This window comes from Pinus tabuliformis, chromosome 6, assembly GCF_031772625.1.
Source record: "Pinus tabuliformis cultivar Carrire ecotype Pingquan chromosome 6, CPIR1, whole genome shotgun sequence".
Lineage (NCBI taxonomy): Eukaryota > Viridiplantae > Streptophyta > Pinopsida > Pinales > Pinaceae > Pinus > Pinus tabuliformis.
The window spans coordinates 246,356,771-246,384,035 of NC_142292.1; positions in this window are offsets into that span (position 1 = coordinate 246,356,771).

Sequence of the window (27,265 nt, forward strand, 5' to 3'; positions counted from 1 at the left end):
CTCTAAGAGAGTAAACACTGATTTTCTTGGCCGAAATCTCACCTTTACTGTACTTGGAATTGGTAGTGGCATTAGCATTCCTCGAAGGTTTAGCTATTTGGCCTTGCAATACATATTCCATTGCATCATTTGACTCTTATAGTGTAAGATCCAATATAGCCCTCCAAGCTACAAATTAGGAGGCATCATTCAACTTCTCCTCAATCTTGAAATAGGAAGTAGACATCTTGCCCAAAAAATTGATCACTAATCAACAAAAATAAAGTCTCCAAGTAGTGTTGTCTTGTCTCCTTAAGCCAATCTTCACCTCAACTTTGATACCATGTTAATTTTCCACATTTTTCTATGCTGTTATAATCACTTTTAAAATTTAATCCGATTTCAATCACCCCAATAACATATAAGAAATTATCGATAGAACAATAAATAATAAATGCACAATAGAAGATAGCCAAGCATAATGAGACAGATAGATTTGGTCAAATACCAGTGGAAAACCTCACAAGGGGGAAAACCATTTGATCAATTCTTCTTCCTCTATTAATCAATTCATGTTCACCATGGGATACATAGTATAAATAGTACATCCAACAACTAGTAAAAGTCAAAGCCTTGGCTTACCAAATCAACCAATCTAATATAGGTCAACAATGACAAATAAGTCAAATCTGGTCAAAGGTACTAGTATGCAATATTTTGGCTTGTGGAGGAACAATAAAAAATAGTCAACGGATTGCCCTAACTAGTCAAATTCAACAGTCTAACTATCTCCACTCCATTATGGGTATATAAGCATCTACATACTCATCATCCAATGTTTCTCACACCTCCTCAAGGAATTCTTACATTAATATCTTGAGGCAATGGTAAAGGTCAACTAGGGGGCCCTCTAGATTAACCTCTCTCATCACTTGTTGGGTTGTTGGCTTTGGTTTTTCCCTCTTGTCTTCCTTGCCTTTCAATGATCTAGTTATAGGAGGTGGTGCATCTGGCATAGGTGGCGCTTCAACTAGTATTACAAGACCAACATCTACACAAAGACATACCAACCATTAACATCACATGCATCATAACCAAAGTATAGACATCAAATCATATTCATTTATGCTAGTATTAAATGCTAAATTAAAAAACACACATACTCACCAATATCTCCCTAGTAATATACTGGGTGTAGAGGTAGATTTGGATTCCCTTAGAAGTCCATCCCCATGCATGGTTACTCTTCCATCATGATTGATTATTGTTCCCAAGCAATAAAGAAGTTGGAATCTAATGATTGCAAAGTTTCATGATTAGCTCACCCTACTACAAAATCCACAACTCCCCGTTAACTCTAGTTTAATAACATAATCGGGTAAGATGGAGTGTCCCCTCTCAAATAAAAAACACATTCTAGTTAGCAAAAGTCAAACTCCCCTCCCTTTTCCCACAATAGTGGGTTAGTTGCATCTATAGTATCCTAGTAGGATCTAACCTCATACTTACTTGGCCTCTCCCATATCCCACTTGAACAACCCCATTGGTTGTCAAAGATCCATTGTGGGACAAAATATATACCCACCCTCCCCAACATATGGGCCATAACCCTAATGTCAAAGATCCTCTCCATGGAGATCATCTTATTTACCTTCTAGATCCCCTCTTAGCAATGAGACTTTATTAATACCTCCACAAATGTAGCCCTATTGGCAGAGGTTGTGAACTAGTCTCCCCCCTTGAATGGGGAGCCCAATTAAGAAATATGGAGATTGAAGCCTAAAAAGATCTAATCTTTACCCTCATACTAAAGCTATCACCAACACCTTGACCTTTAATCCTTCATGCCCTTGCTCCATTTTGTGGATAAGCATCAAAATATATTACAAAAACATATCCAAACTTTTATCAATATTATGCAACTTTTCCTTTCTCTATTGCGTTAGCTTACATGGGTTTTCTTTTGATGGCAACACAATCACATGGGCTATTAATTCAATTTCTATGCAATTTTCTCATGAAATGGTTCCACTACTTGGATGTGTGACAATGCTATTATTCATTAAACAATTGCATCATTTTATGCATTTTTCCACTAAAAATTGCCTAACCATATCACATGGTTGAAGGACACCTTCATTGCATGACAACACATGTCAAAGGAGCATATGAATTCTTCTCCATGTCTATTACTTTGCAACTTGAAAGAAACCCTAATGGGGTTATGTATGGGCCAAATAATGCCTAAAACTAAAGTTCTTGAAATATATATAGTAGGGGGATAAGACCAATCAGAAGGCCCCATAATCAAACTTCAGCAATATCAACCCCCTAAAATTATGTTGGACACTTTAGGTCAACATTTCCTAACTCATTAATTGTATTGACCAAATGAATATCAAAATTTATGGTTGAATCTATTTATATATTTTGACATACGTTTTCTTTTATTTCATACGAGAGGTCATCTCATTTTATGCATCATTTACATTGTTGGATTTGTTTTCTCAAACATTTCATGATGTAGTGTTTGGTTGATCTGCGTAGGATTTTCTTTTAGGAACCGATTTTCCCACCATTTATTGTAGGTTCATTTCCACCTCGTTTAGGTATACTTCTTCAAACTTGTATTTAGAGATCATATTGCTCCCTACATATGTTGCATTAGCTACCCACTTGTTAAGTTGCTTCACCTTTCCAATTTCCTTCTATGCTTGTACAATAATTATACTCCATATTGATGTGTTTCCCTAGTTCAATACCTCTTTGTGTGTCGACACCCAGGCCACTGCTTCCCATTTCTAGATAGTATGTATAGCTTGCATCATAGAGAAAACCTTATACTTTCTTCTCATCATCTTGTTGACCAGCTCCCTATCACTCCCGACATATTTCTATTTGGTTTCTCATACTATGATTCACCACATACTAACAATCTCTCATTTTAGTTGCGCTCTAGAGACCATCTCCATTTAAAAATTTCATTCATCATCTCATTAAGAAGACCGACCCTTAGTTACCTTTAATCATCACCTCCTTTCCACACATGTAGTTCAAAAATACTTCATTGCATATTCCATATCCTTTTATTCTTTGTAAACTACCAAAATGCAAAAATATGCATAAAAAAAGGAGAATTATCACTACTTGGATGTCATATTTTTTAGCATTATCTCTTTATAACGAAAATTCTCCTTGTTCCCCTACAAAGAACATCCTCACTTAGTCATCTCTACTATCAATGTTTGTGAGTTAATTCCATTATAATTTCTTGAAGTTTCTTATCTTAGTGCCCCTTATAGTACCCATCACTTCATTGACAACTGCCACATTTGTCGTCACCCTAACTTACTACCCTAGATAATTATTTTGGTTTACCATTAGACTTGCCTTTTTAATCTCTTGGCCACTCATTGGTTGAATATTTTATATATTATTTCAAAGTCACTACCTAGGTCAACCGATTTGTTACCTTCTATTCAAGGGAAGTCTTGAGTTCTATACACATTGGCTAGCTCTTCTACCCATGTCAAATAAGCAATCCATTAAAGTTGTTTGCTTATTTCCACAACTCATGTTGGTTGTTAAGGGTTCCTCAATCCTTGTTTCTAATGAATTTTACCCTATCAATATTAGCTCATTTACTTTAGGGGATAAGAGGCCTGAATATCTTGGTCGCCATTTTAGGATCATTTAGGGAGTTTCATCATTCTCTTTGACCTCATCATTTTTCATTCTTGATTTCAACTTACTATTGTATTGTGGAGATTTGTATGTATTGATGGTTGCAGTGTTCTATCTCCAATTAAAGAACATTGAACATGTATGGCCCTTTTTAACATTATTTGTAGCCTCACAACAAGGGATTTCAAGGAACTGAATACATGTTTTGATTCCACAACAATTGACCTAGGAGACCTAAAAAATCAAAGTGCTCAAAAATTGATGGAAACATTTCCTTGTCTGTTATAGGTAATTTTGTCACATCTAATCAAATGGCCTAAAAACCGGAACAATCAACATATTTAACACCTTGTCATTATCCCTTTTCAAATCCGTAAGAATTACTTCTCCAAAAAAATTGAGTTTCTGGGTCAATTAGCTCAAAAACCATGTTTTTGGCCCCAACACACCCTGTAATTTAGTCCACCTACAATGGTTGGAAGTTGAGCACTGACCAATGCAGGTTGCTCTACTTTACAGGCGTGATGGTTCTAGAATTTTAGGAAAAATAAAAAATATTTATGAAACATCTCTTTCGAGAATCTCCTATGGTGGTTTTTAGTATTTACCATTGATATAGATCTCGAATTCCTGCTCTATAGGTCTTATCTCTTATCCTTAGAGCTTATCCTCCCTCATATGTGATATCAAGCCTAGATTGGTAAATCCTAAACTACCACTTTGACCTAATAAATTCACTTCCTCACATACAATCTGGGTTGGCTTTTGGAGATTAATAGTACCCTCATGTTGCTACTTTGAGCTTAAGGAATCATCCTCCATTAATGCATTAGGGTTGAGTTTGAAGGTTTGATTTGTGGCAAGGAAGGACAAAACAACTGGGGAGACATCTACAAAGTCAAACATCTATAAATGGTTGTAACTCTCTCCTTCATTTATTAATACAAAAAGCACTATGTTTTCCTATACTTGTGTCATGTTGATGCTTATGTATTTCAATGCCATTTGACTCATTGATTAGAGATATTAGTTTATGCTATGTGGATATTGTAGTTCTCTTGCTTGTTTTAGTCATTTTTTTTTTCATGTTACATTTATTGTGATTGGAGCTAGATTTGGTGCTTATAAGCAAGGAGAAGAGGAGGACTTACTATAGATTCCAGGTAGGCCTCTTTCGTATTCTAATCTCTCTAAGGAAAATATATAACTTTTTTCCCCTATTGTTTGTAGATCAGGCCACTAGATCTAGGGAGTTCCCTTTTGTCCGTAGAAGAGAATTTTCCATATAACAACTTGGTGACCATAATAGGGATCATGATTTCCCTTTAGTGGCTTCTTGGCCTAGTCATTTTTAAACTTTCAAAGCGACTTGAATTGACTTATTCAAACAGTAATTGACCTTAAAAAAAGATAATTCTAAGCTTGGCTGGGTTTTTTAGTGTCGTCTTTTGAGAAAATCCAACCCCAACACACTCTCTATTCTGAGACAAAGTGACCCAACATAGTATCTCCTCTTTGGAAGTGTGATGGTTTGAACTGGCGCCCATTATGCACATGTGATGGTCGTGTAGAATGCAAAGATTTGCATTTCTATGCCTTGCTTTGAGTTCTGATTTAATCTAGAAGGTTTTCTTGAGTCTCTAACCTGTTTGTGTCTATGTAAAGCCATCATTGTGTTTACATTTGGATTTGTTTTCCTTTGATGAGAGTTTGTTTAATTTTTTCTTTCGTCTTGTCATTAGGGTTGTAAATGCTTGATCTTGATAGTTGATTTGATAAAAATAATTTTCATATTATAGTTGCAGTTAGTGTGAGTTCTTTTGGTCAATGATCCAGTTTCTTTTAATTTTCATTGCATTTGAAGTGAAAAAAGAAAAGACAATAAAATTTTCATTATTTTCATATCATATAGGGTTTTGAATTTGAATTGGAGAATTTACATTGAAAAATCTATTTAGGAAGTTTTGTTTGTTGCACCATTGATTGTTGATTTATTGTTTGTCTCTTCCCTCTCGTAGATAGATATTCATCGAAAAGTAAAAGAGTCATTGTTATCATACTAGATGCATGATAGGGAATTCAGGTGAACTCGTACTGTGAGCCTTGAAATTAAAAAATAAATGAATATCAGCTTTAAAATTATCCAATTAACCTAAGGAGCATTTTGAACATTAACGACACACATAGAGGTCTAGGCTAGAGACATGTTCTGCCGTCGTTAAAATTAGGAGTTGTCGTTATTTGTCTGTATTGCATTCTAGGGGTAGTTGGTATTCCACGTACGTAAGTATATCAGATCGTTCTCCACTTGCCCTTGGGTATATCGGATAACATTCCATGTATGAAAAGTATATCATAATAATTCCCATCGTACATGATGCATTAGACAACACTACCACGAACGGTGATTCCACGTACCTCTTGGTATATTTTGGTAGTCCCCTGTTAGAAAAATATATATTACGAAGCAATGGAACACATAAAATATTGCAGAAATATAAACACAGAAAACGCATAAAACAAGAGAGACACAAATATACGTGGTTCACCCAGTTTGGGCTACGTCCACCCCGAACAGCCAGTCCTTCCTTTCTATTATCCAGCAAAATGAAGAGACACAACCTACAACAAATCTGCTATAATATCCTCTCTTTTCTCTCACAGTCTCACCTCTCTGCTTCTCGCTCAGAGAATACACATATATTACACAGACTCAATACAATGCCCTCATACAAAGAGAGGGGTTGCCTTCTAGGGCAAAAAACCATAAACTAAACATAAGTTCTACCGTCAGATCATTCGCCTAATGAACGGCCCTATTCCAAATTGGGTCCAATGTGGCGATACCTTTGAATACAGAAGATAATCAGGCTCCACACCCAACATCCCCTATAGCTTGTTGTCCTTCCATAGGTACTGAGTCGGCCACCTTGCTTACTGTGATAAATTGAACACAACATTCTAGGAGATTGCTTGCACGTAATGCAAACAATATATTGTAGTTCACAGTGGCTTGGTAAACCCTTTTTCCTAGTTACCCTTATTTTGTTCTATTTGTGTCTTTAATTTATAAAATCAATTAATTGATCGCGGAACAACATCCTCACCGTGAAAAACTCCTTAGTAGATCTTAGGTTGAGACTAATGACAACAGTTCTTGGGTTCATTAGTCAAGGAAACCCCTTTGAAAATAATTCTGGTCCTTTTCCTTCTTTTGGAAATATTGGTGCTCCTTATATGGCAACGTTGTCCCCTCCTAGATTTACCAGTTTGGTTTTTTTCGACCTCCTTGGTTCCAAATGTCCAAACTGCTTCTCAACCAAGTAGTCCTCGACTTGAACAACATCAACCTTAGGTTGATCTTAAAGTTGACCCTTTTCCTTCTTTTCATGTTGTTTCTTCATCCTTTTCTTCCTCCTCACCTAGTGAAACTCTTGATTCAAGTAACCAAGAATCTAAGAAGAAGAAGAAAAGGATGATGAAGAAGAAGAAGCCAAATAAGTAGGGGGGAAACCAAGAAACCATTGCTACATATGCAAGTAATATTGAGTAACTTTCCATCAAGCCCAATAAAGTGAAGTTCCCTTGCAAGGTTTGTAAAGGTGACCACCTTCTTAGAGATGTCTTGGTATTCCCCAGGTATTAGAAGTATGGTCATCACATCAGCCCTTATCATCAGCCTCTGGAGGTCATGCTGGTGATAAACCATCAACTAGTGATAGTAAGGTCCACAGGAAAAAGGGTAAAGTTAAGTTTCCCTCTAGGTTATGTGAAGGGGATCATCCTATTAACCTTTGTCCTTATATGGATGAAGCCTCAAAAGTGTTGGAAAACCTTACAACTTCTCAACCATGACTTCTAGCTGGTTACCAGAATATTTCTCTCAATCCTCCACTAGTTGATGAAGTAAATGAATCGAATCCATCATCAGTCAATCCAAATATCTCTAAATTTGAATTCCATGAGTCCATTCCCAACCAACCATTGGTTGAGAAAATGGTTGACTCAATTCCACCTTTAGTTGATCGTACTTTTCCCGTAGAGAGTGACTTTTATGCTACTCAGGGTCTTCTTGTTTCTTCTAATCTTGTTGAACAAGGGGACATTTCTCATGTTGTCACGAAACCCCCTGCAAGTAATGACTCACTTGATTAGACTATTCAATAGGTACAAGTAATTCAGCCCATTTATAGCATGCCACAAGTGCTAATTAGTCAGCCTGTTCCAGGAATAATGCAGACAATCGTTATAAGCAATACCCCAAGCTCTTGTTGGTTAGATAACAACTATTAAAAAACCTTATTCATGCTAATATTTCCAAGTTCAACAATATCAAGGATTTCCTAGGATTGGACAACCTGGTATGAGTTATCCTGATTATCAAAACAATCCGTATCAAGGTGGGATGCAAATGTCAGTAGCCCAACCCATCCCATCCTATCCTAGATATCCCTCACCAATAGTTAACCTTTCCGCACAGGGTTACTGACCTACCCAAGGGCCGGAGCAGAGTTCCTTTTCTTTCAAGCTTGTTAAAAAATGAAACAAGGTTCCTGGAGCAGAGTTTCTTGTCTTGTGTCAATCTCATTAAAAAACGAAACAAGGTCCCATGAGCATAATTCCTTTACTATGTCCATCTCGTTAAAAAATGAAATAGATCCCCCTCCAATTCGAGTCTTTGATTTGATCTCATAAATGTTGAGTCGAGTCCTTCACTTGATCTCATAAATGAACCTTCATTCCATCTGCCTATTGGTAACCAATAGTCTACTTAGGTGAATGCAATTAACCTTGGGGGGCATGTGTCTAGAATTAAGTCATTATGCTAGGGGCATGAAAACTTATTTCAAGCATAGTTTTTCTCTTGTTTAAAGCTTATGTAAAAATGAAACCCTCTTCAAGTATTCTCAAGCATATTTTTTCCCCGTTTCAAGCTTGTGTAAAAATGAAACCACTGTCAAGCATAGTTTTTCGTTTGTTTCAAGCTCGTGTAAAAATGAAACCAATCTCAAGCATAATTTTCCTTTGTTTCAAGCTTGTGTAAAAATGAAACCACTCACATTTTATCTCACATGATTGCCATTTTTATTAGCCTAGTTCAACATGATGAACATTGGTTTTGTCATTCTATCGTCACCATATGCTTGGAGTATCATATGCCTTCTCTTGGTGTTTTTACCCTTGCCCGGGGAACCACTGTGATGAGTGGCCTTATTAGCCTACCTCTTAACCTCTACGTCTTCTGATTAGTTCCATCATGACCAGAACTATTTGCTACCATTTATACCACTCGTTCTTCCAAGAGGAGTCCTCTTTCATTGCTTTTTAGACTCCCAAAATATGAAAATATTGTCGAGCACTTTTCTTTTTGAACTCGTTAAAGTAAATGGAAAGACATTTTCCCAGTAAAAGTTTAACCTTTTTCTGGACTGTTATAGACTCTATGAAAAAGGAATACTTTAGTCGAACATGACTAAAATGTTCTCCTGAGTATTGTTTTGTCCCTTTTCAGACTCAAGAGACTAAATTTACTAAAAGATTTAATATCTAGCCTCGTGAATAAGATATGTTGATAAGCAAGAAACTAAGAGAGAAAACTAAAGAGATAGTACCATATAATTATGATGGAGATGAGTTGGAGGGAGCCACTTCCATTAGAGGAGATTTCAACCTAAAAGTGGCCTCTTAAGGAAAAATAATAAAATAAGAGTTATTGATTTTGGAGGGAAAAGAAGAAAACTACTTTTCTTAATTGTGTTTTTGGCTTATATCCTTATAGGTTTATTCACATTTCAAGTGTAGACATTCAGATGTAGAATTAAATTCCACATCCAACAAGTACCCATTATGCATACTTTTGAGAAGACCCACATTGATAAAAATTGAAGATACATTAAAAAAGTGTGTTCAACACGTTTTTTAATGTATCTTCAATTTTTATCAATGTGGGTCTTCTCAAAAGTATGCATAATGGGTACTCGTTGGATGTGGAATTTAATTCCGAATCCAACAAGTGTCTACAATTGAAATTTAAGTAAACCTATAAGGAGAAAAACCAAAAATATAATTAAAAAAAGTCGTTTTTCTTCCTTTTCCTCCAAAATATTTACATGTGCCTATTTTTAAATTTAAAGGATTTTGATTGCTTTATATTATGACATGGAAATTGCATGAAAATTTCATGGGCACTTTTAGGATGAAATTTTCTCTAATGTATGGGTGCTTTACCCCTGCCATGAGAGTTGCTCGGGTATGGAGGGAGGCCAATATGGTCTTCATTCCACTGTACTTAGAATCAAATGAGAGACTTTAAAGACATTTGTAGCTCATCAAGTATAAGGATAATTTCTTCATTCGCTTCATTTATGTCCAACGAAATTCTAACCAACAAGGTCTTCATTTGCTAGTATAGATCCACCATGAGCATATATTAATTGTCTACAATGGGTATGACCAGTTTTAAGGATCCAAGTTGCAACTTCCCCTGCTATGTTTGTACTGCATAAACAACTACACTCCCCCACAATATCTCTCTCAACTTCTATGAGATTTTATTGGATGTTTGGTGGAATTTGAGTGTAATATAAACAAGTTGAGGTTTTCGCTCTCTATTGAGTGTAATAGCCCCCTCTTACTTCAGAATACACGACCCCTTGGCAATATTTGACTTGTTGATGTGGCATAATCGATGCACAAAATCAAAGACTAATCTCCAATATTATATGCGATAGTTGCAAGGTCGCAAAGAGGAGGTCATACTAAAATATTGTGGAGGAATCAATGGACACAAATAGGACTAGAAGGGTTCTACATACTAGAGAATACTTCCTTAGGAGTGTGCATCGGTGGGGGAGAGAAGCGTCAGGTGAGGCCCAAGAGAAGAGGGGTAGCCTAGAGACACTCGATGATACCTTCCCACTTATGATATAATTGTGTATGGAAATAACAAAATGGAATGGAAACCAAGATAGTAGAGCCCAAAGGACGATTTATCAAAGTCGCTCATTTGAAAAACGAAAACATTATAGAGTAGGGCACCCAAAACTCCAAAAGGCTGAAAGAAATCATGGAGGCATGCTTGAGAGGTCAAAATAATGACCATAGCAAAAAAATTGCATACATGAGGGTGAGACATCATGCCACAAATATATTTCACTTTGGACATCCCTTCACCACCTTGTGGCATTAAAACACCATGGGAGGGGTTGCCTAGCATGTCCCCTCACATTAGTGCTGGGTGGGATGAATGACATACCATCACGCATGCATCACTTCTCTTCCCACCCCATACAGAGAGATAGAATCCTCTTCTCTAATATGAGCATAATCCTCCTTTAGACCGGAGCTCAGGAGATCTTCCCATGCTTTCACTATTGGATCTAAGGTTGATTTACATCCTTCATTGACTAGTCTATATGCTAATTTGTTGCTTTATTGTTTGATATGATAGGGAGGATCACTTGAAGCTATGAAGGGAAATGGTTACACATGAGAGACTTTCTTCAACCTTCCAATTGGTGGAGAATTTGTTGGGATGGGATCCATTTAGAAGATTTTTTATCATTCTAACAATTAATAGGGATTTCCCTTCAATAACTAGATTGTGTGGGATGAGAGATGAGGATAGCTTAAGCCTAATTTCAAGGGAAAATAACTTCATAGAATTTTTAATATTATGAACAAAGGATCCTACATAGAGAAGGAGAATGTCACCTTGATGATATTTGAAGACATTGTCGTAGCTAACTAAGCTAGGGTTATCCTTAGAAGCTCCATCAAAATTGAGTTTGGTGAATTTTATAGGAGGTGGAGACCAATAACTAGGAATGTTGGGGGGTTAGAAGAGGAGATGTAATTGAAATCAAAGGTTTCTTAGGTGGGAGATCCCAATCACGAAGGATGTTTGCCTCATTTCCTTATGCCTTCCAATCTTGATATGACCAATGATGGTGGAGGATTGTTTCACAAATATTATATTGTATTTTCCCCCAAACCATCTCCTTTCTTTAATTTTCACTATGGAATATGTGCCAATTTATTTTTTTCCATATGTCCCAAAGTATAAAGCTTGGAAACATGATCGACATACCATTAAGTATAAGATTGTTGAAGGAATATTATAACTAACCTATCAATGTTGTCAAGACACCGCTTCTATTTCTGTCATATTGGTGTTAGGTAATTTAATTCTTAGTTAAATTACTTCATTAAATTGTCAAACCAAGGTTTGTGTACTTGTGAAGTGTATGTGCACTATATGCTAGGATTTTTATTTTTGATTAAGGACTGAAATCTAAAAGCAAGTGCAAAATTCAGCTATTCAAGACTATCTCTTATCAAGTTACGCACATGTTCTTTTTGTAAGATCAACTTCAAAAATGACTAAACTAGAACGTAAGAAATCAACGCATATCAATCTAAGAACTGGAAAGTCTGTTCTATCAAGCTGCGATCATAAGTCGATTCTAATGGCATAATTGAAAGGTGCACTAATGAGCAAAATTAAGAATTTATGTTACTTTGCAAAATTGCAAGTCCATATTACTTTTGTAGAATTAAAGACATACTACTTTTGCAGAATTGGAAACCTATGCTAGCAAACAATTAAAGGAAACAAATCTATTCTACCTCTATAGAATAATTACTATTAAAGCAAGAATGAAATTGACTTAGAAAGCAATAATGGAAAATCTTGACAAATTACTAATATGCATAGTCTTAATGAGAGTCAATCCAGACATGAACCATAAATCTCAGACTAAGCGAAGAATTCCAATGGGTAAATTGATAAAATAATTGTTTTTGGTATTTTGAGTTTAATGATGAGTGCTCAACCTGTGCAGATAAAATAATGATGAGTAAACTAGGATTAAAAACATAGCATAAATCATGAACATCTAACTATTTCCAAACCAAATTGAATAAATTAATAAATGAATGAAATGAAACAACTATACTAGCTTACGGCTCTTCTAGGGGCCCTCCTTCCGAGCACAAGAATGGAAGAATTCAGATCAACGAGTTAATCACCAACACATATGTGTAGAATAAAGTATTGCATTCTCTGGAAATTAAATCTTAATGAGTCACAATAATTATAGAGCTAAAACTTGATTGTCTTTTGCCTCACATTGAAGCATATTTATATTGTCTTTAACTAATAACTTCATAAGAAAGTAATGCTGAGAGGCAAGTTCCTGAATCGACACTTAAGTTTCCTAATTAAATCAAAACTCTATCTCTTATGAATTGAAGAATCTACTGTTCATGATTTTCTACGATAAGAGAAAATAATGATAGTTTTCAATAAACACATTATTGTGTTTAAATATCGAACCTCACTGTTGGCTTAGTGGGTCATGACCCAGGTTCAGAGTTAAGTTTTCCAAACAAATCCCTACACTACTGGCCCTTTCGGCATTAATCCGCGGAGCGTGGACTTAAGTCTCACCCGAAGCAGTATGGGGGGATATTAGAACCAAGTTTCTACACCCAGATACGGTTGTGATTTTGTTTTATATCGTTTATCTGCCTTCGTGCAGATTGATAAACCCTTAAGGATTATCGATATAACTTCCTCTTACTAGCCTCTAGACCTTCATGAAGGTCTATGAATGTCTTTCGCAGGCCCTAAACATGTGAATCAACCGCTTACGTGTCTCTGTGATTATTCTTAGTTTTGTATTTACCCAGATCGGCCTAAGTATGGGATATCTTTAACATGCGTTAGGATATTCTTCACGTAAACAGATATTAGTACTTGCGTTCATATAACAATGTAAACTATGCAGAATCACGCATCAATATAGTATTAAATCATAAGCCCATCATTTATCATAACATAATCTCATTCATTCATAACAAGAGTAAATAGGAAAAACACAAATATTTCCATAATAATCTCTTTATTGATACTTTAGTCCTACTTACAGACTCGAGACTACCCTGCGCACTCAGCTGCAAGGGTCCGCGCACTCAGCTGCGGACTCTACTCTAGGCCTCTGCGCACACAGTTGCAGAGCCTCTCTTCTACTCTAAGACTCTTCGCTCTTCACTTCTTAATGACCCATTCCATTCATTCTTCGCTCATTAACTGAACTTAGACTCTCTAAGACTCTCTTTTTATATAATCCCATGGTCTGCGGACCATGGGTAGGTCTATACAAGCCGACACAACTTACATAAAAGAAGGGAAAATCCCTTTATGAAACTTACTATCTACGTGCTCCGCGACCATAACTTGCGGAGACTTTACACTTTACATAACAAAAACTTGGGCTTTTTGCCCCAAAACTTGGGATTTTGCCCCAAAATTGACCACATGGACCTTGTCCTAATAGGCCCCCAACATAAATATCGTGACTCACCCTTGAGTCACTCTGATGGCATGGAGATCTTACTGCGGAGACCTCCCAGCTCAATTTGCACCACTGCAACCTTAGCCGTGCTCTGCGTGGCTGCCTGCTTGATATGCTCCACCAGCTACTCTGTTGCTAGTCCTGCACAATCTTCCTTTACCTTCTGCTGTGTCCTCTGTAGGCCTACCAACTTCTCTTTCCGCCAAATGCCTTTGCCGGATTTAGTCCAGAGTGAGGTAACAGTGTGATCCTATGGATAAGCATATCAGTGATTGGTGTCGACTCACTCAACCACAAGCATCCGTCATGCACAAGGCACAACAACTGTTTAATGAATGTCAAATTTATAGGGGTGCGATGGTAGCGAGGCACCCATAGCAGGTTCAACAACCCTACCTTGTTTACCCTGCGAATCCTTTTCGCCGGCTCCAGCATGGTGACACCAGACTCCTTGTAGAACACTCGCCTCATGAAGGTATCGGTAACCAAGTGGTGGAACCGCTTAATGTCCCCCAAATCCCAATCTTAGAGCTTCAGATGTGGGATGCGCACCAAGCACGAACCTTCAAACGTTATGTTTTCTGGCAACAAGGGTGTGTTTAGGAGGAACTGTCCCTCATCAAGGTCCTTCGGGACCTTCACCTTGCCCTGGCATAGAGGGATATACTCTGACAGTTTTGAAATAGGGTCCACCCCCTTAATTTCAATATCCTTTGCGCCCTCCTCAGCCTCCAGGTCTACCACTTTCCCCTTGTCCTGCACGGTTGGCTTTTCTTTTTGTTGTGCCTATGTAGCTGCATGTTTCTTCGGTGACTTGTGCATCGGCAACGTCTTCTTCTGTTTATCTTTCTTTGGCTTGGGAGCCTCTCTCGTTGGGGTAGGATTTGGCCTAGGTGACCTCAACGCCTTAGGAATTGCTGCGGGAACCTCCATGCTTACGGCCTCAAGGGCAGCTTCCTTAGAGGTGACAACACCCCCAGTACTAGCGGTCTTAGCTGGTGTAGACATGACGTTGTTAATGAAGTTCTAATCGGACTCAAACACTAGGCTTGCAAGCAAATTTGCAAAGAGCTCACACAACATACAAATTCTCAGGCTGTAAAGTGTTTCTCACTAGACATCCATCTGTAATTTATAGGAAATTTTGAATTCAAATTCTACTGTTCCCCAAAAAATATGTCCATAAATGCGAGATTGGCGGCAGATTTCCAAAGATTTCACACTTGATTTCAGCCTTAAATGCCAGCCACCCGCTCCTCTTAACCGTCTTCTGGTAGTCAAGTCATGAACAGTGACAACAACGGTCACTTTCTGGCTATGATGCGCGGTCTCCACCCCTATAGCACAGCTCCTCTCGTGCTTTTGTTGGTACTGTGACATCCTCTCATTCTGCACAGACCCGTCGTCGCGCAACTCTACAACTTGGGCAGTGTAGTTTATAATCTCGCGCCTCCTTGTAGCTGCTTGTAGCGCTAAGACTGTGCTACCATCATATAGTGATCTGGCCGGATCCCCGGTGTGTGGCTTCAATCGGCTGCCATTTACCTTTCACGGGAATGGATCTCCATTAAATTTCACAAGCTAAACTACTCCACCATCGGTAATCTCCTTGATAACATACGGCCCCAGCCAATGCATCTGAAATTTTCCTGGAAACTTATCAAACTTTTTGTCATATAATAAAACTAAATTGTTTACCTTGAAGGTGCACAATTTGATGTGTCGATCGTGCCATGCCTTTTCGTGCTCCTTCTCAACTTGTTGATGGAATCCAACCAAGAATATATCTTCCTCCAACTCTGTCAGCTACGTGATCCGCTCTTCTAAGTCTCCACAGTCCGCCATTCTTGTGAACATCCTATGCGTAGACTAGGCACAATATATTCCATTGGCATCACAACTTCTATGCCATAGGCCAGCCTAAACGGTGTCTGTCCATTCATCTTTTTACAAGTAGTTCTATAAGCCCATAGCACCGCTGGTACGCACACGTCCCAATGATTCGTCTGCGCATTGCAAAATTTTGTCAGCGCATTCTCCAATATCTTATTAAATGCTTCCACCGTCCCATTGGCTTGAAGATGATAAGGTGTACTTTTCTGATGATAAACTTGGAATTCTTCCTTCAGCGCACTGATCGTTTCATTGAGGAAGTTCATATCGCGATCACTCATCAAAATCTTCGGGAAACCAAACCTGGTTAGCACATATTCAAATCGGAACTTCACTGCTATTGCACCTTTACAGTACTTTACAGGTTGCGCCTTTGCCCATCTGGTCAAATACTCGGTTGTGGTGATGATATACCGCGCACCCGTCTTCTTTCCTAGAGGCTGAGTTGGTCCTACAAAATCAATTGCCCACTTTTCAAATGGTTGCAATGACACTTGCGGGTTCAGAGGCAGCTCATCCCTCCACGATGCCCTACCTGTCCTTTGACATGCATCGCATGCCCTACAATATGCTTTGGAATTCTTAAGCAATGTTGGCCACCACAACCGAGCGTAGGAAATCTTCTACGCTGTTGCTTTTCCTGCATAATGGCCTCCCACAGCTCCTCCATGAGCTTCAGATAGGATGCTGCTTCGTTCAAAGTCAGGCACATATCATCGCAATATCTCGTCTGATCCCATTTTATACAAGTGACCTACAATAACAGTAAAATCTGCCGCGTGCACCACCAATTCCTTCTTCTGTTGACTCGTGTATCCTTCTGGAGCCATTCCCGTATTTAGGAAGTGGATGATGTCTTTATATTGATTGTTTTCCACACGCACCACAAAGAGATGCGCGTTAGGCAGTCCTTCCTCTAAATTAGTGGGCTCCTCTCTTGTTTCAATGTGCGATAGATGATATGGTCCTGCATTCAATCTCCCTAGCTTCACAATTACTTCGAAATCGTACTCTTTGAACAGTAGCAACAATTTGCACATTCCAGCCCCCCCCCAGCCAACATAGGCTTGTTGACTAGGTACTTTAATGCAAAATGGTTTGTATACATCTTAAAGTGTCAGCCTAAGAAGTAATTCCTGAACTTCTGGAGCAAGTACACCATAGCCAACCCTTCGCGCTCCATCATCGAATAGTTCTTTTCAGTCTTTGACAATTCCTGCTTGCAAATGCAATCGGGTGATCCAATTCTCCTTCACAGGCCTATGTTAGCACTTCCCCCAGTGCAATGCATGACGCATCCACATGCACATGAAATTCCTTCTTCCAATCCGGGAAGACTAGGATCGACACGGTGAACATTTTCTCCTTTAACACATCTACGCTCTGCTGACATTCTTCATTCCAACAAAATGTAGCATCCTTCTTTAATATCTTTTCCATCGGCGCGGTAATTTGAGCATAACTCTTGATGAACTTTCGGTAATAACCAGTATGACCTAGTGTTGCATGCAATTGTTTAACACTTCTTGGCGCCTCCAAGTTAATCATGATCGCAATCTTAGCAGGGTCCACAATTAATCCTTGTCTTCGCACTACATGACCCAGCAAGATTCTGAAAGGGACACAAAATAAACACTTTTTCAAGTTTAACACAATCTGATACCTCTGACACGTATCCAACATCAAGCACAAACTAGCTACATGGCGTTTTACAAGCCCAAACACCGTCCAATCATCAAAGCATACCTCCAAAAACTTGTGGATAAACTCTTTGAACACCGCAATGACTACGTGCGAAACGATTGCGGGCGCATTCTTAAGTCCAAAAGGCATTACCGTATACTGAAAGCATCCCCACTTGGTCGCGAAGGTAATCTTACTCCTATATTCTGTCACGATATTTATCTGATGATATCCAGAGAACCCATCAGTAAACGAATATGCGTCCTGTCCGCCAACATTATCTAATACCTCATCCGCGAACGGAGTTGGAAAGGGATCACGAACACAAGCATCATTCAGTTTCGTGAGATCTACGTAGATCCCTATCTCATCCTTTTGCTTCTTTCCCTGAAATACCATGGGGCTTACCCAATCGAACTCCTCCACCGGTTCAATAATCCCTGCTGCAAGCATTTTATCCAACTCTAAGCAGAACTTTTCTTTATACTTTGGATTAAGGCGATATGGCCTCTGCTTCACAAGCTTTGCGTCTGGTTTCAACGTTATCTTCATCACTCCTAAATCGCCTATTATCCCCTTCAAGTCTAAAAACTTTGTAGGGAACAAATCCTGGTATTCGTGGAGCAACTCAGCGACCTTATCCATTGTAGCATCATCCCAGTAGTCCCCTATCTTCGCAAACTTCGGCTCCGCCTTTATTCCAATGTTCACTTGTCTAGTTTTCATCGGCGCGGTGATATCTGGATTCTCTATCTACGACCCCTCAACTTCACGGTGACCTTCTGTCTCTGGGATATTAATGTTCCTTGGATCCTCCTCGTCTTCCTTAGCAGTCACATTGTAGCACTCCAGCGCATGGCACAGCTAGGTGCTCCAATCCGGTTGAATCAAATCCACAGGATCTTGCGGTATTCTGAAGATCGTTGCCTTGACCTCCTGCAATGCTTCATCAATGCACTTGAATCCATCTTCAAAGTTGAATGTCATTAATAATCCCTACCGCAAAATATCCCATTCATCCGTGCCATGGTGGAGCTCTGTCTCCAGATACCAATTCATCGATATTACGTCCAAAGTGTGATAGAACAGATGCACCCACTCTGGTTGTGGTCATGCTCCATAAGCATCAGTCCATTTTGCTAAGTGATCACGTGGATCACTCCTCCCATCGTATTTCTCTGTCAATCGTACCTTTAGGCGACCAAACCATACCCTCGTCGTTCTTCTGTATTCGCGTCATCCATCAAAATTGTCTTTATGTGTACCCCACCATCTTGCGGGCGTAGTGCAAAATCTAGTGCTTGGAAGCGATCCTTCTCAGGCACTTCCCTTTCAAATGCATCCAAAAATTTATCAACATTAGCTAAACCATCATAATAAGGAAAACTTCTTACCTCCGATGATACACAACACAGGGATTTAGTCATCATGTTACAGCGCAACATAGATACTTCATGCAATCTTCTGCCAATGTTCCAATTCTTCATCTGAATCTGATGTGTAGGAGCTTTCACGGTCCCATGCAATACATCCATCTGCCATCAGATTCACCCAATCTTGATCTCACGCTGTTATCTTATAAATCTGGTCCAAATCGTCATCACTTTCATAATCATGGACCGGTTCAGTATAGCGCGATCCTTTTGCAGGGTCCTAAGGTACTACTGTGCGGAGCAATTTTCTTTCAAATGACATCATCCGCTTCTTCAAGTTGATCACGCCATTCATGTCAATAGCCCAATCAATCCTGAGAAGCATGGGGTAGGGATTGTTGTCATCGACAATCTCTATCACTTCGAAATCAGCCAACGCGCTCGCGCCTTCAATATCTACTGTCACTCCCTGCAATCTTCCCATGGGGATAATCTTTTGCTGATTCGCCATCCTCAATTGAATAGGAGACCACTGCAATGTCGGTTTCCCCATTCTCTCCCATGTTTGTTTAGGAAAAACATTCGCATCTGACCCAAGATCCAAAATAACTTGGTCCATTTCATATTCGCCTATTTACGCAGTGAGCCTCATCTCACGCCCTGTTCTTGCCTTATGCTTACCAATTTTCCTGACTACGTGCGGTCCCCCCGGAGCATTTTCTTTACCAACACATTTATTGATCAACTCCTATAATCCTTCCACGGCCTTGCTATCACGTAGTAGATTCATACAAGTTTCGAGAAAGGTAGTAAGCATGGCTGGGTCCATTTCTTTAGACTGCTTATCCTGGCTTCCTACAGTAGAAGCCTCAGCGAAGCTTTTCTTCACTTCCATGAAGGTTTCTTTTGCGTTCTTTAAATCAAAGCCAACCTCCTTCTCCGGAGATTTGCGGACCCATTCACTTTCTTCAGGATGCTTCCCCTTATCTCCACTAGTTGTCATTTTGCTTCGTAGCATGATATTCACATTAGGATCCTCTTCGCAGGGTTTAGCCCTCATAATCTGCACATTCTGGTTAGGCTGTGTCCCCTTTTCCCACATATTAGCTATTAATACAGGGCATTCTTTGTCTTGTGGTCAAACTAAGTACAATATCGGCACGACAGGCACGTCAGGTTCGTACATTCTTGTGTGTAGTGTCCTGGCCCTCCACAATTGTAACAAATAACTTGCCCCCAACCTCTCGGAGGTCCTCCTCGGCCTCGGCCTCGTCCGCACCCCTGATATCCTCCTCGCGCTCCCTAGTGCCTTGATCCAGAGGCTGAGTTTCTGTCTGCATTTGATACATGAGAGTTATCTCCATCACTAACTCATAACTATGGCAATTATGCTCATCGTGACCCACCGATTTGCAGAAGTTGCAGAAGAGCTGTTGCAGTGTCTGTAAAAATTTCTACAGCAAGTGACAATTGTCTGTCACATGTTTTCCAGCTACCATACAGATAGCACACCACAACGCGGGCCTTGTACTTAGCCCTGCTTGCACTTCCGGCCTTAGAGGTATCGGCCCTCTTCCCGCAACATAATTTTGTTGGAAACAATACTGAGAGGGGGCGTGAATCAATATTATCAAGTCAAATATTCCTTTTTCAAAATCAAATGATATACGCTGCTTCAGTTAATTAAACTTGCGTATATACGCAACTATGTAGAAGGAAACCCGCGTATACAATGCAAACTTCTAATTTACTTTATCTTTTTGATGTTGATTGTTATTCTGTGTTTAAGAATCAAATAACCAGTAACCAGAAACAGTAAAGCAGAGTAGAAAGACAATCACACACAAGAACACAAGATATAAGGTGGAAACCCAATGTGGGTGAAAACCACCTGCTGCAATTCGTCTCTATCTTCTCTTTAATTAGAAACTTCTTTTTACAATTGTACTGGTGTAGTCCTTTACTAGTACGCAGGCTGCAACCTGCAGAGAGCTACAACCCTCTCTCGTTTTCCAGCTTCTCCTGGAAGGGAGCTACAACCCCCTTAGCTCTTGCACTAGCCAAGATACTAGTACGTAGGTGCTGGCCTACAGAAGGCTACAACCTTCTCTTTCCTTCAGGGACCACGTTTCATAAATTTTCAGACTGGATCCACAAATAACATCAATCAAACATCAAGAATTTCTGCATCAACCAATCACCTTCAAAACTGAATCAAAATAAACGCTTCTCTGATGACTGTACCCAGATCACAGTAACAGTAGCCACACACCAAATCTGAACCCAGAACACTGCAGCAATAAGCAGAAGCAGCTAGATCACAACTCAAAAGATATACGCTTCTTTAATAGCCTGAAACCTGCGTACATACGCTTCTGTTGTAGGAACAACCTGCGTATACGCTCTTTCTCTTCACTGAACCAGCGTGTATACGCGCCTTCGCTTCACTGAACCTGCGTACAGATCTATAAAGGATAATTTTCTCTTTCAGATATTCAAACACTAATTAACCTAGATTATCAGACTTATAGATCAAGCAAGCACTGCATATAGCAGATCAAAATCATACAAAGATACTATCATTCAAGCTTAAAGGTTATGACCCATCAATAGAACTTATCCTTCTCTTTGCGCTAAGGTTCCTCCTTCATTCAGATCCAGATCTGCACCATAACCCAATTACCAGTATTCCAGATCTAGCACTTTATCAGATATTCAATAATAATTCAGATGATCTTTTGCCACATGATCTCCTTCCTCTTTTATAGTTTTAGGCCTTCCACAATACCACGGTCCAAAACCATAATAAACCAATACCACGAACCCAATACTTGGGATCAACACTTCTGACAAGGTACCATGGTCCAAAACCATAGGTTCAAATACCAAGGACTAACTACCACAGACCAAAGGTAAGTTCTCCAACATATACGCGCTTTTCCTTGCATGAAAGTGCGTGTATACGCATACGCGCCTTTGAAACGTCTAACCCGCGTGTATACGTGTCTTCGTCTAGATGAACCTGCGTATATGTATTTTCCTTCATTCTGAAAGCTTGAACTGAGATCTGTTACCAAAGAGAGTTTCCATCAAGGACAACACCTGTGCCATAGCTCCAAACATGTGCCATAATGCCAACAATCTCCCCCTTTGGACTTGATGGCAACCCAAAATCCTCAAAGTCATTCTCCCCCTTTGTCATCAAGGGCAAAGGGTTGTGCTCCCCCTAAGTATATGCTGAAATTTCTGCCTTGCTGTGCTGACCATGCTCCCCCTGACTGTAGGCAAGATCTGCAAAAGATGTTCTTCAAGAAGAACCATGACTTATACATCATAAAAGACCTTCCTATCACCAAAAGACTCAATACATACATCCATCACCCAACCAAGTGGGGATCATCCACCCAACCAAGTGGGGATACATCAGAAATTTACATATGACAACCAAGTTCATTACATGTTCATCCCAGGCATAGTGGGGAAACCAAAATAGGCCGTTACATGACCTTGACACCATAAAAGAGATACCACAAAAAAAAGATACATGACATAGAGACGAAATATCTAGAACAAGACTTATGAAAGTCACCAATAACTGATAACAACAGCATCTGTCCATCACCATTCAGATCAGCAACCAAGATTTCCTTCTGCTCTCCCTCTGCCTATGTTCCACCTGAAACCACACAACAACTGTGAACTAGAACCAAAAGCTTCTAAGATAATGCCAACAAGGAATTATTAGAAGATTATCTGCTCCCCCTGAACCTGTGCCGGATGGTCTCTGTCAGACCCATATCAGAATATCTTCAACTAGAGCCTGTCCCTACTGATATCCATCAAACCTCCATATACGCGACTGTTTTTGCACAAACCGGCGTATGTACGCGGATCCTCCTTAGGCGACTCGCGTACACCCATTTTTCTCTGAAACAGACAAGATTTAACAGCAAGATGATGCATCAACTACTCCCAGCTTCTGTCTGAGGTATTCAAATGTCTCCTTGGGCAGTGGTTTGGTGAGAATATCAACAACTTGTTCCTTAGAAGGAACATACTCCAATTTGACCTTTTGTTCCAACACTTGTCCCCGGAGAAAGTGATACTTGATCGGTATGTGCTTGGTCTTTGAATGCATGACTGGGTTCTTTGAAATGCTGATTGCACTTGTATTATCACATAAGATGGAGATAGGTGGTGTACAAGTGATTTGAAAGTCCTGCAAGGTTTGCATCATCCAAAGAAGTTGAGTGCAACAAGATGCAGCAGCCACATATTCCGCTTCAGCTGTAGGTAAAGCAATCAAACTCTGTTTCTTGCTGAACCAAGATACTAATCTGGAACCCATAAAGAATGCACCACCACTTGTGCTCTTCCTGTCATCCACGCTTCCAGCCCAATCTGCATCTGTATACGCATGAAGAGTGAGATCTGTATCTCTAGGATACCATAAGCCATAGTTTTGAGTTCCTTGAAGATACTTGAAAAATCTCTTCACTGCCTGAAGATGAGTTTCCTTTGGATTTGCCTGAAATCTTCCAACTATTCCCACTGCATGCATGATGTTTGGTCGGGTACCTGTCAAATAAAGTAGACTTCCAATCATAGATCTATAGGTTGGTTGATGTACTGCTGCTGATTCATCATTTGCACTAAGACTGCATCCTGTAACCATAGGGGTACATACTAGTTTCAAATCTTCCATGCCATACTTCTTCAGAATCTGCTTGAGATAATTGGTCTGAGACAAGAAGATACCGCCTTCATTTTGTTGGATTTGCAATCCAAGAAAGTATGTCAGTTCTCCAAGCAAGGACATTTCGAATTCTTTCTGCATCACCAAGGCAAAGCTTTGACTCATAGCTTCTTCATTGCTGCCAAAGATAATATCATCTACATACACAACAAGTATTAGCAATTTGTCATTTTCATTTTTTATATAGAGATTGCTATCTGCTGATCCTTTTGAAAAACCTTGTTGATGAAGATATTTGTCCAAACAGTAGTACTAAGCTCTTAGAGCCTGTTTAAGACCATAGAGAGCCCTTTTAAGTCTGCATACAAGATTTGGATCATTCCCAAGAATGAAACCATTTGGCTGCTCAATGTATACTTCTTCTTCTAAATCTCCATTCAGAAAGGCTGATTTCACATCCATTTGAAATACTTTGAACTTCTGAAAGCTTGAGAGAGCAAGGAACATTCGGATGGCCTCAAGTCATGCAACAGGAGCAAAAGTTTCTTCAAAGTCTATTCCTTCTTGTTGAGCATACCCTTTACAAACAAGTCTGGCCTTGTTTCTAGTTACTTCCCCATTTTCATTCAACTTATTTTTGAAGACCCATTTTGTCCCTATGACATTCTTATCTTTTGGTCTAGGAACCAACTCCCAAGTGTTATTCTTTTCGATCTGCTCAAGTTCTTCATCCATTGCCTTGACCCAGCATTCATCCTTGCATGCCTCTTTTACATTTTGAGGTTCAGTGGAGGAGAGCAATGCCAAATAGCTTGAGGCTTCTGCAATTGTTCTTCTTGTTTGTACACCTGCTTCTTTCTATCCCAAAATCTGAGATTCTGGATGATTCTTATGAACGTACCTGGATGGAGTCTTCTCTTCTATCCTTATCTATTCCTCTGGTGCCTCTTGAGGTTCTTCTTCATCATCAGTCTGATTTGGAGAGTAGTCTTCATCCTCTTCGATATTTTCATAATTTACTTGCCTAGGAATGTATCCTTTTTCATCAACCACTACATCAATGCTGTCAACAATTCTTCCAAGTCTTTTATTGTAACACTTATATGCTTTGCTGTGGGGAGAATAACCAAGGAGAATGCCTTCATCTGCTCTAGATTCAAGTTTGCCAAGTTGTTCATCATTATTCTTAATATAGCATTTGATTCCAAAATTTTGAAATGCTTTACCGAAGGAGTCTCACCATACCAGAGCTCAAGAGGAGTTTGAGTGCTGTTCACTCAGACATTTGTTTTGTTGAGAATAACAACCACAGCAAATGCAGCTTCACCCCAGAAGGTTACGGGAGTTCCAAACTCATCAAGCATAGCATGAGCCATTTGTTGGACCGTTCTGTTCATCCTTTCCACCACTCCATTTTGCTGAGGAGTCCTAGCTGTAGAGAATTCCTTTCTTATTCCATGTTCTTCACAGAAATCGAAAAATTCATTTGAGGTAAACTCTCCACCTCTGTCGGACCTGAGGCACTTAATTTTGTGATCTGATTCATTTTCGGCCAAGGCTTTGAAGGATTTGAATTTTTCGAATGCTTCGTCTTTGTGCTTCATAAGTCCTAACCAAACCATCCTGGAGAAGTCGTCAATGAATAATATAAAGTATTCTTCTCCTCGAGGTGACCTTGTCCTAAATGGACCACATACATTTGTATGGACTAGTTCAAGAGGCCTGCTGGCTGATCCTTCCTTCTCAGGGAAGTTAGTTCTGGTTTGCTTACCAAACTGACATGATTTTCATATGGTGTTGTCTGGAATTTTGATATCTGGAAGACCACGAACTGCCTGGTATTTGCATGCTTTCCTTATTTGTGAAAAGCTTAGATGCCCCAACCTTCGGTGCCATAACTAGTGTTCATCATCCTTGCTCAAATAACATTGTTGTTGTCCTTCTTCAAATATGTATAGATTATTTGGAGTTCTTCTGCCTTTTATCACTGTTTTTCATGTATCAAGATCATGAACACTACATCCATTTGATCGAAATATTACCTCGGTTCCTTGATCGCACATCTGACTGAAACTCAATAGATTATGCTTCAAGCCATCAACATACAAAACATTTCCAGCTTTGACCTTTTCTTTCAACTGAGCAGTGCCTTTTCCTTTTATGGCTGCAGGAGTATCATTTCCAAAAGAAACTTTCTTTCCCTTTTCTAAAGCAGTATATGATTCAAGTTTTTCTTTATCACCTGTCATATGCTTCGAACATCCACTGTCAATGTACCATAGATTTTCCTGTCCTTTTACATAAAAATCTATCCCACATCTTTCTAGTTGCGGTTCCTTCATTCTCCATGTTCTGGCACTTGAGGTTTGTTCCTTCTGAGTTGTCTTCCAAAACCTACTCCTGCATTCAGAATCTTCATGACCGAAGTTATTACAAATAGAACATTCAATTTCATTTTCAAGGGCGGAAAAGTTGTTATAAGTCCTTTTTGTGATTCCAGTCATACTTCTTTGTTTTTGAGCTTCTCTAGTCATGATTGTCTTATAGGCAACACATTGAGCTGCTTTGTGACCAAATTTATGGCAAGAGAAACATTGGCCATTGAAGAAACTTCTGCGATTATCAAATCTACCAGCCAAATGATTGTAGTTTCGATTGTCATCCATTCTTGAAGCAAATTGAGAAGTTTTTACCTGTGGCTGGTTGTAGCTTTTGTTCACCCTTAAGATGGATTGCCCCTGATTTACCTGGTGGTCTTTGTTTATTCTTGATGTAATTCGTCCATGTTTTACTTGGTGATCTCCATTGGGCCTTTGCTCATTCCTCCTTGTTGCATCAAGATAACTCTTTGAGGTGGATGCTTGAGATGCTTCTCCATTACACCCCAGACCTATCTTGGTTAGTGGAGAACGTTGTACATTGATAATCTCATCCAGAGTTTCAGATCCTTTAACAAATTTAAGATTAAGAGCCTTTGTTTTCTCAAATTCTTTTCTAAGGCCAACAATGTCACATTCTAACTTCTCAAGAAATTTTTCTTTTTCATCAAGTTGGAATTGCAGAGTATCAATGATCATATTCTTTTCTTCTAAACATGTTTTGAGTCTGGAAATCTCTTCATAAAAACCATCTACATCTATAGCATCCATGTAATCATCATCTTCAAAAGCCATTAAAAGTTTATAATCATTACCTCATTCATCTTCGTCACTATTTGATAGGCCATCACTGTCTTCATGAGTGTAGTAACTTTTCTTAGTTGCATTCTGTTTCTTGTTCCATCTAACAGGTTCCTTTCCTTTGTCAATCTTATCCTTATGAGGACACTTAGTAGCATAGTGACCTACTCTTCCACAAGAAAAACATTTGAAAGGTAACTTACCTCGGAATCGTCCAGCACCCCGTTGAAGATTTCTGACAAAATTTGATTCTTCTTCTTCTTCTGACACATGTCCTGACTCATAGTACTCTCCTTTTCCTGAAGCCTTGAAGGCAGCTTCTCTCCTGTCTGATGGACCTCCTTTTCTCATTTCATAAGCAGTTAGAATTCCATGCAGCTGTGACATTTTAAGGTTTTGTAGATTCTCTTTTTCTTCTAT